Source organism: Schistocerca cancellata, chromosome 5 (genome assembly GCF_023864275.1).
Source record: "Schistocerca cancellata isolate TAMUIC-IGC-003103 chromosome 5, iqSchCanc2.1, whole genome shotgun sequence".
Classification (NCBI taxonomy): Eukaryota; Metazoa; Arthropoda; class Insecta; order Orthoptera; family Acrididae; genus Schistocerca; species Schistocerca cancellata.
In genome coordinates this window covers 639,208,983-639,226,518 of record NC_064630.1, presented here as the reverse complement: position 1 = coordinate 639,226,518, position 17,536 = coordinate 639,208,983, and the positions used below count along the sequence as shown (strand labels likewise).

The 17,536-nt window shown below is 44.5% G+C and overlaps 1 protein-coding gene across 1 annotated transcript in view; it reads right to left on the bottom strand.

The window, feature by feature from the left end:
• The window catches only part of LOC126188073 (tyrosine-protein kinase transmembrane receptor Ror-like), a 675,128-nt gene that overhangs the window by 614,644 nt on the left and 42,948 nt on the right, over positions 1–17,536 (bottom strand). The window lies entirely within an intron of this gene.

Genomic DNA, 17,536 nt, shown 5'->3' with positions numbered 1-17,536 from the left:
TCATACTTCGAACTAGTTAACGTGCGGAGGAGGTCCATGATGTACAGCCGAGCGGTCTAAGGCGCTGCAGTCATGGACTGTGCGGCTGGTCCCGGCGGAGGTTCGACTCCTCCCTCGGGCATGGGTGTGTGTGTTTGTCCTTAGGATAATTTAGGTTAACTACTGTGTAAGCTTAGGGACTGATGACCTTAGCAGTTAAGTCCCATAAGATTTCACACGCATCCCATCCATGATGTAGCAGTTTTCAGTGGGCTCTTATCCGAAGATGATGTAGTGCGACTATGATTGGTGATATGATTCTAGTTAACCAAACCTTTTTATTAACCGAAGATCTATCTGAAAAGCCGGAACTGAGAAATGCTTGCGAGGTGAAATCTAGATTGTACTACACGCTACTTATGAAAGCAAGCGTTAATATAATTAGCTAAAACAACAACTAACTACAGTTCTTGCCTCTGGCATCGAGTTACATCTACGTATATGCATCGCTACGCTATTTCCATTGTCCAATGACAACTGAATTAGTAAACCTAGCGGTTCGTCGCGGCTTGGATTCATCATGCGACCACAAGTTTTATGATCCTATAATGATTCACAAGTGTTTGTCAGCAGTCCGTAAGTGCCCAAACACACAAAGGCCGCATTCGAGTACTTTTCCCTCTCGATAACATTCTGCATCATCCCAAAAGCGTTTAGATAGGGAGGAGTTGATTTCAGGTAACTTCGTCTGTTTGGTCTTCACCAATCCATAGGCTTATACAGAAATATTTTAAAAAATTGGCCATGACACACGCTCAAGGTCTTTCACGATAAATGAGGCGGTATTTACCCTGGATCAAATAATGAATGAGGGAGTTCTCATTCGAAATCACACATCTGGTCAGAAAGTGAAGCGAAACCAGTGTTTACAGAGATTACAAATAGCAAGGAACGTGATTAAGAAATCAAGACAGCAATTACTGTTCGACCTTCAGAATACAAGGTTTGCAGCATCGATACCCGTAGCCGAAGTCCAATTTCGTGCCGGAGCAGGTGTCCTTGCAGCCTGTCCTTCATTTCTTCCGAAAAGTTTACGCTCAAACAAACACAAGGATTATTTATAAGTTACACGTGCTAAATGTCAGACAGTCTCGGAATCACAGAATTCTGTGAGCAAGTGTTTTAGCTGTGGATCAAGCACTATGGATCAAGCACTCTAACAACAAAATTAATATAAAGCAAAAGCATAAATTTTATGGCCTCTACAATTTATATTACGACTACGCATGTAACTTTTGCACCTATTGCTGCAGTATACGACACTAAGGTTTTTACTAAGTGAATATGGTCGTCTACTTTCTGTGAGGAATGTTTCAGCAACTGAATCATCGAGGGGAACTCTACGGCTAGATTAGAAAGTTCACTTAGCGAATAGTTTCAAATTTAGTTCGTTCACCCAGAAATGTCAGTGGCTAAGACAATGAACCCGCATTAAGGGTTCAACACCCCCCCCCCCCCCCCCCAATGGCAGAGATTAAGATTTTCCGTGGTTTCCCTGAACTGCATTGGACAAATGGTTCAAATGGCTCTGAGAACTATGGGACTTAACATCTGAGGTCATCAGTCCCCTAGAACTACTTAAACCTAACTAACCTAAGGACATCACACACATCCATCGCCGAGGCAGGATTCGAACCTGCGACCGTAGCACTCACGCGGTTCCGGACTGAAGTGCCTAGAACCACACGGCTACCGCGGCCGGCCATGGGACAAATAGTGAGACTGTTCCTTTGGAATTTACGGCCGATATCTTACGCTATCCTTGTACAACTCGCGCTTGTGTACCATGTTTTATCGCCTCCTCGTCGACAACAACTGAAATCATAAGCTTCCTTCTTCCCAATTCAAAGCTTCACCACATTGTTTGAGAGAGTGTGCTGAGATTGTAGCAGGCGATACGTGACTCAACAGAACAGCAGTGCCTGCGAAACAGAAGACATCATACAGTTTTCAGCATTAACGTCAGCTTTCCCTTGGTTCTGGGGACATAAACTGCTTTTGAAAATGGGCGGCGTTATTGTCGTAATTGATAATTATTCAGCTAGCACTTCACAAAGTTGGGACATATAGCGTCTGATCAGTCATAAAGGCACATAACTACATTTATCCATTCGCATATTTGTGATACCGTTGCTGCACAAACTGCTGTCGTGCTCATTCGCCCATTCCCGTAGCGTTCGAACAATGCCACAATGTGCGTGGATTTTTTCCAGATCCTCTTCAGTCTCGAGAGGTGTCTTGTACAAAAGAAGAAATCAAGTGCAGTGAGATGAGGTTCACGAGATTCTCGCGGAATATGACCGTCACTAACGTCAATTTTTCAGGGAACGTCAGATAACGATGTTTACGAGCAGGACAAAGATGCTGCCCATACTCGCCTTATGTGCGTCCACACAATGATTCTAAGAGACAGTTGATAGCAAATAAGCAATCCATTTCATTATACATTATGGATTCCATCCTAATTGTCAACCCACAGCTCATATCCTTTTAAAGCTGTTAATTTTATTCCGAGCTTCATTAAGTTTTAAATCTAAATTAATCTCTTAACAAAAATTTCAAGCAAAAGCAGCCCAGAATAAACAAGACCCTTAAATTACAGAGGAGCTACGGAACAGAATTTCTGGGTTTTCATTCCGAGAAAAGTGGATAATTTCCTCAAAATGATTACATTAAGTATCAGACGGCTTCTAACCCGTAGACTTTTCGGGGGAATAGACAGCACGTGGCGTGGCCGCAGATACTGACCTTTCCAGTGCGAGAAACGAAGAGCGAGTGTGATATAAAATTAATTCAGATAATAATCTGATTACTGATTCACATTTCTGATAAGAGAAAAGGTTGATTGATACATTGATGACTTACATGGACCTATCAATTGATTGGTTTATTGAGTTTAAAATTTCCTTAATTTAATCATTGCTTTTGACCATTAAACTTACGTTTTTCACCCAATCAAACAAAACCGATGTCATGCCTTCAAAGCCGGCCTTCAGGTGGAGGTTTCTAACTATTTTTCCTGTTCACCGTTTGATTAATATTAAATTACCTCTAGATGGGGGGGGGGGGTTGTCAAATAATTCTAACAGTAAGTTCAAATATATCTAGAGTACAAGCGGTCGCGCAGGGTCACCAATTCGCCTCGCGCTTCGTAGAGCTGGCTCACAAACAGGCCCGGTAAATCTAATCTTCAAACGCCGAGCCGAGGCTCCAGTCCTCCCTCCTGCAATTATGTTGGCTTCTGGCACCTTTTCACGTATCGTTGAAGTTCAATGTTGGGAGGTGCTCGTGGCACCAAAAGCTCCGGAGACCAGGTCTTAGCCCAGTTGTACGTAGTTGTTCCATCACTTGGGAAGCATAAATTTCTATTATTTCCGTCTACGATCACAAAATTGTTTGTCTATAGATTACCGGTTTCGGTCATCAATGACCATCTTCGGATCTGTTTTAAAACATGTCCTAATATAATGAAACCATGGTGGCATCGTCAAAAAATATACACGATGCCAATATGACTTCATTATATTAGGATGTGTTTTGAAACAGGTCTGAAGACTCTCATCGTTGAGCGAAGCGGTTGGTCTAAGGTCCAAACGATTTTGTGTAAATGGGTTGCACGAATGATTTGAAAGCAATCTCCTTTGTAGATTCATTGCATTTCCATAGTATCCTACAAATAAACCGATGTCTGCAGCATTCTTTACGCACAACTATGTGATTTTTCCGTATCCCTACTAAGCTGTGAATGACTAACATAATATTCAGAGGATACTATGTTTCTTCGATATCTGAAGTACACAGTTTTATATTTCTGAAAATTTATTGCTAGGTCCCAATCTTTGCACCACTTTGAAATCTTTTCAATGTCTGACTGAATATTTACGCAGCTTCTTTTAGAAAGTACTTCATTGTAGATAACTACATCATCTTCAATAACGCTGAAGTTACTATTAATGTTGTCCGCAAGGTCATTGATATACAATGTGAACAGGAATGGCCCCAACACACTTCGCTGTGGTACACCCGAAGTTACACTACACCAGCCGATGAATCTCTATCCAAGATAACATGCTGTATCCTCCCTACGAAGAAATTCACAGTCCAGTCACAAATTTCGCCTAATCCCTGACGATGGTAGAAGGAAATAGGCATAGGTGTGGTACTGAGTCAAATGCTTTTCGGAAACCGAGAAATACAACATCGATCTGATTGCCTTGATTTGTGGTTTTCTATTTGTCGTGTGAAAAACGTGCAAGTGGGGTTTGACGTGATCCACGTTTTCGAAATCCATGCTGGTTGGTATGGAAGAGGTCGTTCTGTTGGGCGTCATAAATACGATCGGGATCTCGCACCAACTCCGGTGGATGCTCAAGCGCCGTTACGTAGAGTATCATGTGCGTCTCTACAATCGTGACTCCGATAGCAGTAAGGTAGTAATTTACACCAATCTGCCACAGTTTCTGGTTTTGCATCTCATCTCCTGTCGCTTCCATTTACCAGGGTCAACGAAGAATCCTCATAATCATTTCCTCTCTCTCGCCAGTTGAAAATGGTTCAAATGGCTCTGAGCACTATGGGACTTAACATCTGAGGTCATCAGTCCCCCAGAACTTAGAACTATTTAAACCTAACTAATCTAAGGACATAACACACATCCATGCTCGAGGCAGGATTCGAACCTGCGACTGTAGCGGTCGCGCGGTTCCAGACTGTAGCACCTAGAACCGCACGGCCACTCCGGCCGGCCTCTCGCCAGTGTAGAAGTGTTTCTGGGAGACATACTTCGCACACTCTTGGGTGATATCCCACTTGATCTTCGTTCAAGTACGTAGGTAGTTCTACAGTGATGAAGCCACAGGTCACTTTCCCGTTGTTAGGACTGCCGTCTTCAGGAACAGTAAAATTAACACAGCGCTCGGATTTAAATTAACTTCCTTTTCTTTCTCGACCGTGGAATGCATCGGATTCGTACATTTACAACTAGATTCACACCTAGATTTACATCTACTTACATACTCGAAAGCCACCGTAAGGTGCATGGCGGAGCGTACCTTGTAACATATTTCTTTTCATGTTCCAATTGCAAATAGAGGGGTGAAAAATGACTATCTATAAGCCCTCGTAATTCTCAATTTTATTGCTTCCTTGACTTTCACACATGTTAACTTGTATATTTCCTAGCCTACAGTAGGATGAAAGCTCGCAGTCAATATTCGCGATGATGCTGTGGTACCTTTTGTAACAGGGCTACCTCAAATTATGTTCTCTTTCGCTATAATATATTTTCAAATTAAAGTGTAAAAAGACCTCTGACTGGCTGTAACTTCCCCTGTCCGCTTTCTATTCATTCCACTCAAAACTATGAACAACATGCCCCGTAGCAGAAGTATCCGGCGACCTACGCTGTCAACGGGCTGTACATCTGCAGGTGAGTGACTATCTCTCCGCCTGGTGGGGAAAAGTGTGAGGTCATTTAACAGTCATAAATACTAGACTTGGCAGACAGACGCGTCGATTGTTTTGATCACAGTGACAATTCTTTAAGTACAAGCGATTAACCGAATTCCTAATAGCTACACGTGTCCTTCTCTTCTGGTGGGGGTACAGCGGTAGAGTAAAGACCGTTTTTCGACAGTTGGAACTGATTGGAAAGTAAAACCCTTGTCAGCAAAAGACGTGGTCTGTTTCCTACGCCATTGCAGGTAGTGCTCGGGGTGTGCTCCACCCCCTGTGTTGACATCGGCTCTGTTTTTTAGGAAGGGAAATTCACTGAAGTTCAGCTATTCCGGGACCATAAAAACCGGGGAGCGCATCCGCCACTAACTTCATTTCCTCATTCCTTATTCTGTTAGCTGCATCCGGACTGCCGGCTGCCTCGAGATGACAACATCGCGAACGCGCTTCACCTTTGACACTTGGCTTCATGCAGTTACTCACACCTCGTGTAAATATTATTCATTTCTGGGTCAGGTCTCTATTGATAGACGCTGTTTCTTTGTTTGATGTTACGTCAGTGAAAGTTGCACCCAACTCATTTTTCTAACTCTCCAACTTTTTCTTTTTATTCGCGGTGTAGCCAGCATCGAACTCCTTCAGTCTTCTAATTAATCAGGAACTCACTGCAAGTAGGCAGGGAAGGCGAATGGTAGACTTCGTTTCATTGGGGTGGGGGGGGAGGGGGGACTTTCGGAAGCTACGTGTTCCTCATCTATAAATGAGACGGCTTAAGAACACTAGGGCGACCTATTATTGAGTACTGCTCGAGTGTTTGGGTTCGTCATCAGGTCTGATTACGCAAATAGAAGAGATCTTGCGAAATTCAGCTCACTCTTTTCGTCTACTAGAGTGGTTCCCCATCTTTCTTTGACATTACCCCTGAGTGCAGTTAGACATTAGCTAGTACCCCCACCCTCTCCCCTTCGTGCTGTCAGTTGCCTCACCCCTCCTCTCACCAACTTTAGCACCTAATTAAACTGTACAATTTCTAGTTTTAAACTGATGAAAGATAAATGGTGTTTTGTTTGTTTGTTTGTGTGTGTGTGTGTGTGTGTGTGTGTGTGTGTGTGTGTTTATATGTGTGTTAGAATGAAGACGAAGGAATTCGTAGTACATCGCAAGTGCTACTCACAAATAACTATCGACAGTGAGAGTAGACACTTGCTACAAAACATACTTGTCGTGCATTACTTCTCTCCACTGTGGCACTTACTTGACCTGCACATCTGCAACCCCATTTAAAATCAACAAAACAAATGTTTGCACTACATTTACTGTTCGTAAATCAGTTGATTGCAGCACTTCTGAACTGGCTGTTAATGCTTTGTGTCTGATCACAACCACAAACAGTAATGATAATAATAATAATAATAATAATAATAATAATACTATGTACAGTAGTACAGCAGCCCTTATCTAGTTACAATAAATTCATATATGTGTCTCGAGGCGAGTAATGAAGCAATTTCTGGACTACTGCAGTTACCATCGACAATTTGGAGAAGATATTTTCTTGAGATATTTGTTTCGTATATGTCTCATTTTTATAATCAGCGATATACGGGACGAAGGACAACGTGTGTGTGCAGTGGGTGGTCTATGTGAAGAACCTGTAACCTCCATCGGATTAACGAAAAGAGACCATTGATAATTTATATAATCAATATTAGATACTTATAATTGCGATAACAGTAATGACCTTTTGAAAATACTTTAGTTTATTGACTGAAACAGAATCTTTTAGCTTCCGTGGGCATGCACAGCCTCCATGTTTCTAATAAAATACATTGACCGTTATAGGCTGTATCGTGCTTTATTAAAATAGTGCTACACGCTAATTTCAACCGTGAGCCATTATCAAGCACATTTGCTATGCCGTGTATTACATATCCTGCTCACTGTGTGCTGACAACGATAAATTATACATGACAAAGCAAACGTACTTGTTTTATTAAACTCTTGTTGTTAGCTAATTTCGGCAGTGAACCATTATCAATCAAAGTTTGGTTCAGTGATCGTTTCTAAATTAAAACTGAAGCAAATGAGCCCTCGGTCACAATTATTTTTAGTCTTATTGACCAGGTTTCAACACTTCTAAGAATGCCTTGATCAGAATTAAAACAATTAAAAGGGCTTATGTCATAGTCACAAATTTATGGGGAAAGACATTTTTTATATAAAAAGTGTAAGTACTGACTAACAATAAAAGATAGAGGCAGTACTTACATGTCATATATAAAATAATTACCAGGCCAGAAGGGCTTTAGTCACAAAGTATATAAAAAGGAATGCGTGAAAGCGAGCCACTATGGGCTGCTCGTACCTATACAACCACAGCTTTTAACTATTTAATTCTGATGAAGGCACTCTTAGAAGTATTGAAACCCGGTCAATAAGACTAAAAATAGTTGTGACCGAGGGCTCATTTGTTTCAATTTCATTATTAAGCGCATTTGCTATGCCATGTATTAATTTCGTGCTCATTGTGTGATGAGCACGATACGTTATACAAGGCATAGCAAATGTTCTTGATAATGACTCACTGCAGAAATTAGCTAATAGCAAGAGTTTAATAAAACACAATACAGCCCATAATGGACGATGTACTCTTTTATCAAACAGAACTGAATCGTTTAGTTTTTACCCCTCAGAAAATTTCATTTTACCTCTCAGGGGGTAATTAATTATCCCTGGTTGGGACCCATTGGCCTACCACATCCAGTGCGCTGTAGACATGTGCGCTCAGGTTGATGCCGTGTTTCTTGACATCTGGTTGACTTCTGGATCGTCCTATATATATATATATAGGACGCTGTCCTTAGGTTAGTTAGATATAAGTAGTTCTAAGTTCTAGGGGACTTATGACCACAGCAGTTGAGTCCCATAGTGCTCAGAGCCATTTTTTTATTATTTGAGATATTTTCACAATGTTTTGCACACACATACAAAAACTCAAAAAGTTTTTTTAGGCATTCACAAATGTTCGATATGTGCCCCTTTAGTGATTCGGCAGACATCAAGCCGATAATAAAGTTCCTCCCACACTCGGCGCAGCATGTGCCCATCAATGAGTTCGAAAGCATCGTTGATGCGAGCTCGCAGTTCTGGCACGTTTCTTGGTAGAGGAGGTTTAAACACTGAATCTTTCACATAACCCCCCAGAAAGAAATCGCATGGGGTTAAGTCGGGAGAGCGTGGAGGCCATGACATGAATTGCTGATCATGATCTCCACCACGACCGATCCATCGGTTTGTAGCAATTGTAAACGCTAAGGCTTCTGCTTTAGCCTTTTCCGTAAGATTTTCCAAACCGTCGGCTGTGGTACGTTTAGCTCCCTGCTTGCTTTATTCGTCGACTTCCGCGGGCTACGCGTGAAACTTGCCCGCACGCGTTCAACCGTTTCTTCGCTCACTGCATGCCGACCCGTTGATTTCCCCTTACAGAGGCATCCAGAAGCTTTAAACTGCGCATACCATCGCCGAATGGAGTTAGCAGTTGGTGTATCTTTGTTGAACTACGTCCTGAAGTGTCGTTGCACTTTTGTGACTGACTGATGTGAGTGCATTTCAAACACGACATACGCTTTCTCGGCTCCTGTCACCATTTTGCCTCAGTGCGCTCTCGAACGCTCTGGTGGTAGAAACCTGAAGTGCGGCTTCAGCCGAACAAAACTTTATGAGTTTTTCTACGTATCTGTAGTGTGTCGTGACCATATGTCAATGAATGGAGCTACAGTGTATTTATGAAATCGCTTCAATCATTTGTAATAGCCCTGTATATTGGTTACCGAGTACCAGATATATAAATAGATCCAGAACTTCATTGCGCATATAATTCAACACGTCGCTGTTAACGGAATGAAATCTACTGACGTAAAAGTAATTCCATAAGTATCTAAGGGAAGTGTGATAGGACTGTTGTTGTCTACAATCCATGTAAATGGAGTAATAGAGAACATCGGATATTCTATAACGTTGTTCATAGATGATGGTGGTTATCTAAAGGAAGACAAAACTGCAGAAGGTTGTGAGATTGTAGCGAGATACAGGAAAACCTGCAGAATACATAATGCGCGTAAACAAGCAAAGAAATGTGATACTGTACGATCACACTATTGACGACGATCAGTCGAAACAGCAACTACCGTAAAACACCTCGGAGCAACCTGCAGCAACCTAAGTGGAATAACCACAATAACAGACTGTAAAATAATGGAATGTCTGGCTAAGATTGATTGGAAGGAACTTAAAGAAACGTATATTAGAACAAATAAGCCCTCGGTCACAAATATTAAGTCAAAATTGACCAGGTTTCGACGCTACTATGAGCGTCGTCTTCAGAATTAGACTAACTGTTCTAGAGTCTTGTTGCAACCGTTGTTCAGTACGAGCAGCCCTTAGCGGTTCGCCATCTTACTTACAGCTATTCGTGACGTCGCCTTTCCGGCTTAGATCTTTTATAGTATGAGACCTGTAAGTACTGCATCTTTTTCCAGTCAGTACAAACTTTAATTTTATTAATGTATTATATACTTAATATGTTTTAGAACAGTTAGTCTAATTTTGAAGAGGACGCTCATAGTAGCGTCGAAACCTGGTCAATTTTGACTTAATATTTGTGACCGAGGGCTTATTTGTTCTAATATAATTCTGACACGGTCACTGAAACTTGGCAGCTATGTTCAAAGTTTTAAAGAAACGTAATTCATCCACGAAAGAAGTGGCTTACTCTTGCTCAAGTGATTATTGAGTAGTAACTGACGAAATCTCACCACGCAAGATACCTAAAAATGCATGTCACTGGATGACGGGTTTCGAGAAATCTGTGCTGTCATCACTGGATCTTATGCTTTAAAATATTACGATATACTGTTCATGAGTGTTGCAAGTTGTATCGCATTGCATATACACTTACCACTGTTATGATCACTACAAATCGGCAAATCAAATGTAAAACTGTTGTGTACGAACATAAACGTAACTGTATTGCGCCAATTACAAGTGGTGAATTGATTGTTATCCGTAATGTCAGTGTGTAATATGTGCTGCTTTATTTAAGATGAGTCATCTTGACTTGGATATAATTGCCCCGAAGATAGCTGTATAATAGGTGAACTCGATCTGCAGCACGCAGATTAAAATTTACGACGGATGAGGCCTTTCGTCCTTTCTTGGACAGACAAGTGTCTTATGCCACGCTCATACCGAATCATCTTGCAATTTAACACTGAAAAATAGTAGCAACATAAAAGGGAACGTGCACTAACGATCACAAGAGATATAACAGTTCGTCGCCGAGTGTGGCAGTAAATGAAGCTGTAACAGCAGTGTTTCAGGTTGTGACCAGTTGCTGGCGGGAGTGGCCGAGTGGTGCTACAGTCTGGAACCGCGTGGCCGCTACGGTCGCAGCTTCGAATCCTGCCTCGGGCATGGATGTGTATGATGTCCTTAGGTTAGTTAGCTTTAAGTAGTTCTAAGTTCTAGGGGACTGATGACCTCCGAATTTAAGTCCCATAGTGCTCAGAGCCATTTTTTTTTGTACTGGTTTATTTAAGATGAGTCATCTTGACTTGGACATAACTGCCCTGAAGATAGCTGTATAATAGGTGAACTCGATCTGCAGTACGCAGATTAAAATTTACGACGGATGAGGTCTTTGTCCTGTCTTGGACAGACAAGTGTCTTATGCCACGCTCATACCGAATCATCTTGCAATTTAACACTGAAAAATAGTAGCAACATAAAAGGGAACGTGCACTAACGATCACAAGAGATATAACAGTTCGTCGCCGAGTGTGGCAGTAAATGAAGCTGTAACAGCACTGTTTCAGGTTGTGACCAGTTGCTGGCGGGAGTGGCCGAGTGGTTCCAGGCGCTACAGTCTGGAACCGCGTGGCCGCTACGGTCGCAGCTTCGAATCCTGCCTCAGGCATGGATGTGTGTGATGTCCTTAGGTTAGTTAGCTTTAAGTAGTTCTAAGTTCTAGGGGACTGATGACCTCCGAATTTAAGTCCCATAGTGCTCAGAGCCATTTTTTTTGTACTGGTTTATTTAAGATGAGTCATCTTGACTTGGACATAACTGCCCTGAAGATAGCTGTATAATAGGTGAACTCGATCTGCAGTACGCAGATTAAAATTTACGACGGGTGAGGTCTTTGTCCTGTCTTGGACAGACAAGTGTCTTATGCCACGCTCATACCCATTAATGTTGCAATTTAACACTGAAAAATAGTAGCAACATGAAAGGGAACACGCAGTAATGATCACAAGAGACATAACAGTTCGTCGCTGAGTGTGGCAGTAAATGCAGCTGTAACAGCACTGTTTCAGGTAGTGACCAGTCGGCTGTTGTCGAGGTGCTCATTTGAATAAGGGGCGTGCACGTCCCAGTTCAGTGACACGAGGCGCGTGTTGAAACAAACGGTACGTCAGCGCCAGACTGTTCGGCCCGTGGCGCTGACAAGAGCGCCTAATGGTAATTGTGGTCTGGTCTCTTCCAAACTCTCCCCTCCACGGTAGCAATCAGCACTCGACCGACAACGCTAGCTGTAGATGGGGCGCTACCGGCCGTCACCGACTCCGAACGAGAGTAGTTTATGCTCTGCTCCGTCGTGGCTGCTACTTTGCATACTCGCCCGGACTAGCGTGAAGACGAGCCCGCGCGGCGAGGAGTAGCGGCCCGCTGACGTATGTCGCAACGCGCCAGCAGACGCCAGGCGCTGCGGCTATCTCTTCCGCCGGTCGCTTGTCGACAAGTTGCAGATCGCTAACAAGGAGCCGCGGTCTGGTAAGTGGCGACCGCTGTTCCCGGAGCGGGGCACTGGCCAGGAATGACCACCTGTCTCCAGAGAATTCTACTGCCATGCGGTCCATTACAACAACGAGCATAGCGTACCTACAACTGTTTCACTCCTATCCCACACATTTTTTAGCTTCCGCATACATTGCTCTGGAAAATTTAGGGGCGACAAAGATATAGACAGAAGCGCTAAAGAAACAGGTATAGGCATGCGTATTCAAATACAGAGATATGTAAACAGACAGCATACGGCGCTCCGGTCGGCATCGCCTATATAAGACAAGAAGTGTGTGGCGCTGTTGTTAGATCGGTCACTGCTGCACAGTGGCAGCTTACCAAGATTTAAGCGAGTTTGAACGTGGTGTTGGCGCACGAGCGAAGGGACACAGCATCTCCGAGGTAGCGATGAAGTGGGGATTTACCTGTACGGCCATCTCACGTGTGTACCGTGAATATTAGGAACCCGATAAAACATCAACTCTCCGAAATCGCTGGGGTCGGAGAAAGATCCTGCAAGACGGGATACGACGACTGAAGTGCAACCCTTCCGCAAATTGCTGAAAATTTCAATGCTGGGCCATAACAAGTGTCAGCATGTGACTCATTCAACGAAACATCATTGATATGGAGTCGAAGGCCCCCTCCTGTACTCTTGATGGCTGCACGACACAAAACTTTACGCCTCGCCTGGGCCCGTCAACATCGACATTGGACTTTGATGACTGAAAACATGTGCGTGGTCGGACGAGTCTCGTTTCAAAGTATACCGAGCAGATGGACGTGTACGGGTATGTAGACAAACTAATGAATCCATGTACCCTGCATGTTAGCAGGACAGTTCAAGCTTGTGGAGGCGCTGTAATGGTGTGGGCCATGAGCAGTTGGAGTGATAGGGGACCCCTGATACGTCTAGATTTGAGTCTCACAGGTGACACGTACGTAAGCATCCTCTGTGATCACCTGCATCCAATCATATCCAGCGTGCATTCCGACTGACTTTGGCAGTTCCAGCAGGAAGATACGACAACCCACACGTCCAAAATTGCTACAGAGGGGCTCCAGGAACACTCTTCTAATTTTAAATACTTCCCCAGACATGAACATTATTGAGCATATTTGGGATGCCTTGCAACACCTGTTACGGATTTGTGGACAGCTCTATAAGGTTCATGGGGTCAGTTCCCTCCAGCACTGCTTCAGACATTAGTCAGTTCCATGACACGTCTTGTTGCGGCACTTCTGCGTGGTCGCGGGTGCCCTACACCATATTAGGGAGAGTTTCTTTGGCTCAGTGTACAACCTAACATATTGACAATCTCGAACGTGGCTGTAGCAGCAACTCTGAGTAAGTTCTCATCTACATGATTACACTGAAATTGATAAAGAAGTGCCTGGCAGAACCACCTTTAAGTTACTTATATGAAGATGGTATCTGTTCTTTCGAACATGCCCGAAGAAGATACCATCTTCATATAGTTAAGGCTAACCCGCCATTGACCTTCTTCTTCTGTGCAGATGCACACGCATTGCCTGAACTCTTACGGGACTTGGTAAGATTGTCTGCCGCGAGTAATGAGTGTACTGGGCAGGGGCAATACGAATGCAGTGTGTGGGCAGTAAGCTGGGAACGTGGGTCTCACGGGGAGCGTGCAAGGGATAAATCCCTGCAGTCGCACTCCCCTCTGTGCCCTCGGTGGCTCAGATGGACCGCCGGCACTGTAGCTCAGCGTGTTCGGTCAGAGGTTTAGCTGCCCTCTGTAATAAAAAAACTGACACAACAGCTCAACACTGAACTTGAACGGGTGTCCTGGGACAATAGCATCGAACAGATGCAACGAACAACATCGGAAAAAAAGATATGGATAGAGCGTCTGCCATGTAAGCGGGAGATCCCGGGTTCGAGTCCCGGTCGGGGAACACTTTTCAACTGTCCCCCTCGACGTATATCAACGCCTGTCGACAGTTAGGGTCTTGATTTAATTATCATTTAAGCTACTTGTCTTCTGTCTCGAACAACGTGTGGGTAAAACGAACAGTTAATTCTTTATGTGCGAGCTCTGATTTATTTTATTATGATCATCATTTCTCCCTATGTACCTGAGCGCCAAAAAATATTTTCACACTCTGAGTAGGAAGTTGGTGATTAAAATTTTGTGAGAAGGGCCTGCCGCAGCGAAGAACGTCTTTGTTTTAATGATTGCCACCCCAATTCGTGTATTACATCCGTGGCACTCTCTCCCCTATTTCGCGACGATGAAAGACGAGTTGTCCTTCTTTGAACGTTTTCCCCGCCAATCCTATCCGATGCGGATCCCACACCGCAGAGCAGTAAGAGGATGGACAATCCTAGTGTAAGCATCTCTTCAGTAGACCTGTTACATTTGTTAGGTGTTCTGCCAATATATCGCAGTCTTTAGTTTGCGTCCGCAGCTCGTGGTCGTGCGGTAGCGTTCTCGCTTCCCACGCCCGGGTTCCCGGGTTCGATTCCCGGCGGGGCCAGGGATTTTCTCTGCCTCGTGATGACTGGGTGTTGTGTGATGTCCTTAGGTTAGTTAGGTTTAAGTAGTTCTAAGTTCTAGGGGACTGATGACCATAGATGTTAAGTCCCATAGTGCTCAGAACCATTTGAACCTTTAGTTTGCTTTCGCCACAACATTATCAAGTTTCCAAATAATAAAGTACACAGCTAATCAGTTGCTGGATTATTTGTTTTTAGACGTGACCCAGGAGTAACACCACTAAAAGTATCTTCTCCGGATGAACCAGGAGTTGCTTGGATTACTTTACGTAATACACTTTGTTCTTCTTCTGAAGATACCTTTAGCGGTCGCTAAATCTGGACCAAGTCTAAAAATAAATAAATTCCGGCAACTGACTAGCTATATCCATTATTACTTCGATAACACATTAACAACTGGGTGTAAAATGCGGGAGCATCTTGCCACAGGTTTCCAGTCGTGCACGGAAATCTCAATGTCGCATGGGGTGACGTCAGCGTGACTAAGCCGCCAACTGCGGCTGGTCCCTAAACACACGAGGAAGTTGAAGGAACGGCAGAAGACAGTGTGTGTCAGTCAGTGAGCGATCGCTGAGGTTTTTGTAGGCGTGTTTTAATAGTGCGTTTCCGGGTCTTCAGCCGAGCTCTTGTTTCCGTTTCACGCACAATATTCCGACGATCGATCCTGCCGTCTCTTTCAGGTGCTGCAAGTTCTGCTGTTAAGTGTACACACTGCCCAGATTCTATTTGCTTTACACACACCTGCCTAGAGCAGTGAGTGCTCCATGTCACCAGCTCCAGCAGTCAGCAAGGATTGTGTAACGGCCTGAGGATGATCAGAAAATGATCGAAACTGGATACCGTTTTGAAAATAAATTTTTTATGCGGTCTGAACAGCTTTTATTATATTTTTAATAGTATTTTATGACCACTAACATTTTCGAAAATTATGGTTCAAAAAATTTTAAACGCAAGCAAATACCAACACAGTGTATATACACTCCTGGAAATGGAAAAAAGAACACATTGACACCGGTGTGTCAGACCCACCATACTTGCTCCGGACACTGCGAGAGGGCTGTACAAGCAATGATCACACGCACGGCACAGCGGACACACCAGGAACCGCGGTGTTGGCCGTCGAATGGCGCTAGCTGCGCAGCATTTGTGCACCGCCGCCGTCAGTGTCAGCCAGTTTGCCGTGGCATACGGAGCTCCATCGCAGTCTTTAACACTGGTAGCATGCCGCGACAGCGTGGACGTGAACCGTATGTGCAGTTGACGGACTTTGAGCGAGGGCGTATAGTGGGCATGCGGGAGGCCGGGTGGACGTACCGCCGAATTGCTCAACACGTGGGGCGTGAGGTCTCCACAGTACATCGATGTTGTCGCCAGTGGTCGGCGGAAGGTGCACGTGCCCGTCGACCTGGGACCGGACCGCAGCGACGCACGGATGCACGCCAAGACCGTAGGATCCTACGCAGTGCCGTAGGGGACCGCACCGCCACTTCCCAGCAAATTAGGGACACTGTTGCTCCTGGGGTATCGGCGAGGACCATTCGCAACCGTCTCCATGAAGCTGGGCTACGGTCCCGCACACCGTTAGGCCGTCTTCCGCTCACGCCCCAACATCGTGCAGCCCGCCTCCAGTGGTGTCGCGACAGGCGTGAATGGAGGGACGAATGGAGACGTGTCGTCTTCAGCGATGAGAGTCGCTTCTGCCTTGGTGCCAATGATGGTCGTATGCGTGTTTGGCGCCGTGCAGGTGAGCGCCACAATCAGGACTGCATACGACCGAGGCACACAGGGCCAACACCCGGCATCATGGTGTGGGGAGCGATCTCCTACACTGGCCGTACACCACTGGTGATCGTCGAGGGGACACTGAATAGTGCATGGTACATCCAAACCGTCATCGAACCCATCGTTCTACCATTCCTAGACCGGCAAGGGAACTTGCTGTTCCAACAGGACAATGCACGTCCGCATGTATCCCGTGCCACCCAACGTGCTCTAGAAGGTGTAAGTCAACTACCCTGGCCAGCAAGATCTCCGGATCTGTCCCCCATTGAGCATGTTTGGGACTGGATGAAGCGTCGTCTCACGCGGTCTGCACGTCCAGCACGAACGTTGGTCCAACTGAGGCGCCAGGTGGAAATGGCATGGCAAGCCGTTCCACAGGACTACATCCAGCATCTCTACAATCGTCTCCATGGGAGAATAGCAGCCTGCATTGCTGCGAAAGGTGGATATACACTGTACTAGTGCCGACATTGTGCATGCTCTGTTGCCTGTGTCTATGTGCCTGTGGTTCTGTCAGTGTGATCATGTGATGTATCTAACCCCAGGAATGTGTCAATAAAGTTTCCCCTTCCTGGGACAATGAATTCACGGTGTTCTTATTTCAATTTCCAGGAGTGTAGAAGGTACCGCACGCGCTAACTAGGTCTGAACTTTTTTTCTACACGACTTGTTTTTATGCAAACCACGGCAACTTGCGGTAGCCCGAGATCAACAGTTAATTTATTTTCCGTTCGCCCGAGGCAGTTCTTTAAGTGTCCCAGAATCCGGTTGCTTGCAAAGACTCGTGGAGGGATTACGTAAGTAGCTGATTAGGTGAACAGATGTCAGGTAATTATATTTCTTTTAATCCCAGATCCTTTTTCATTTTTGATACTTTCAGAACTGATCTACCTGAATACT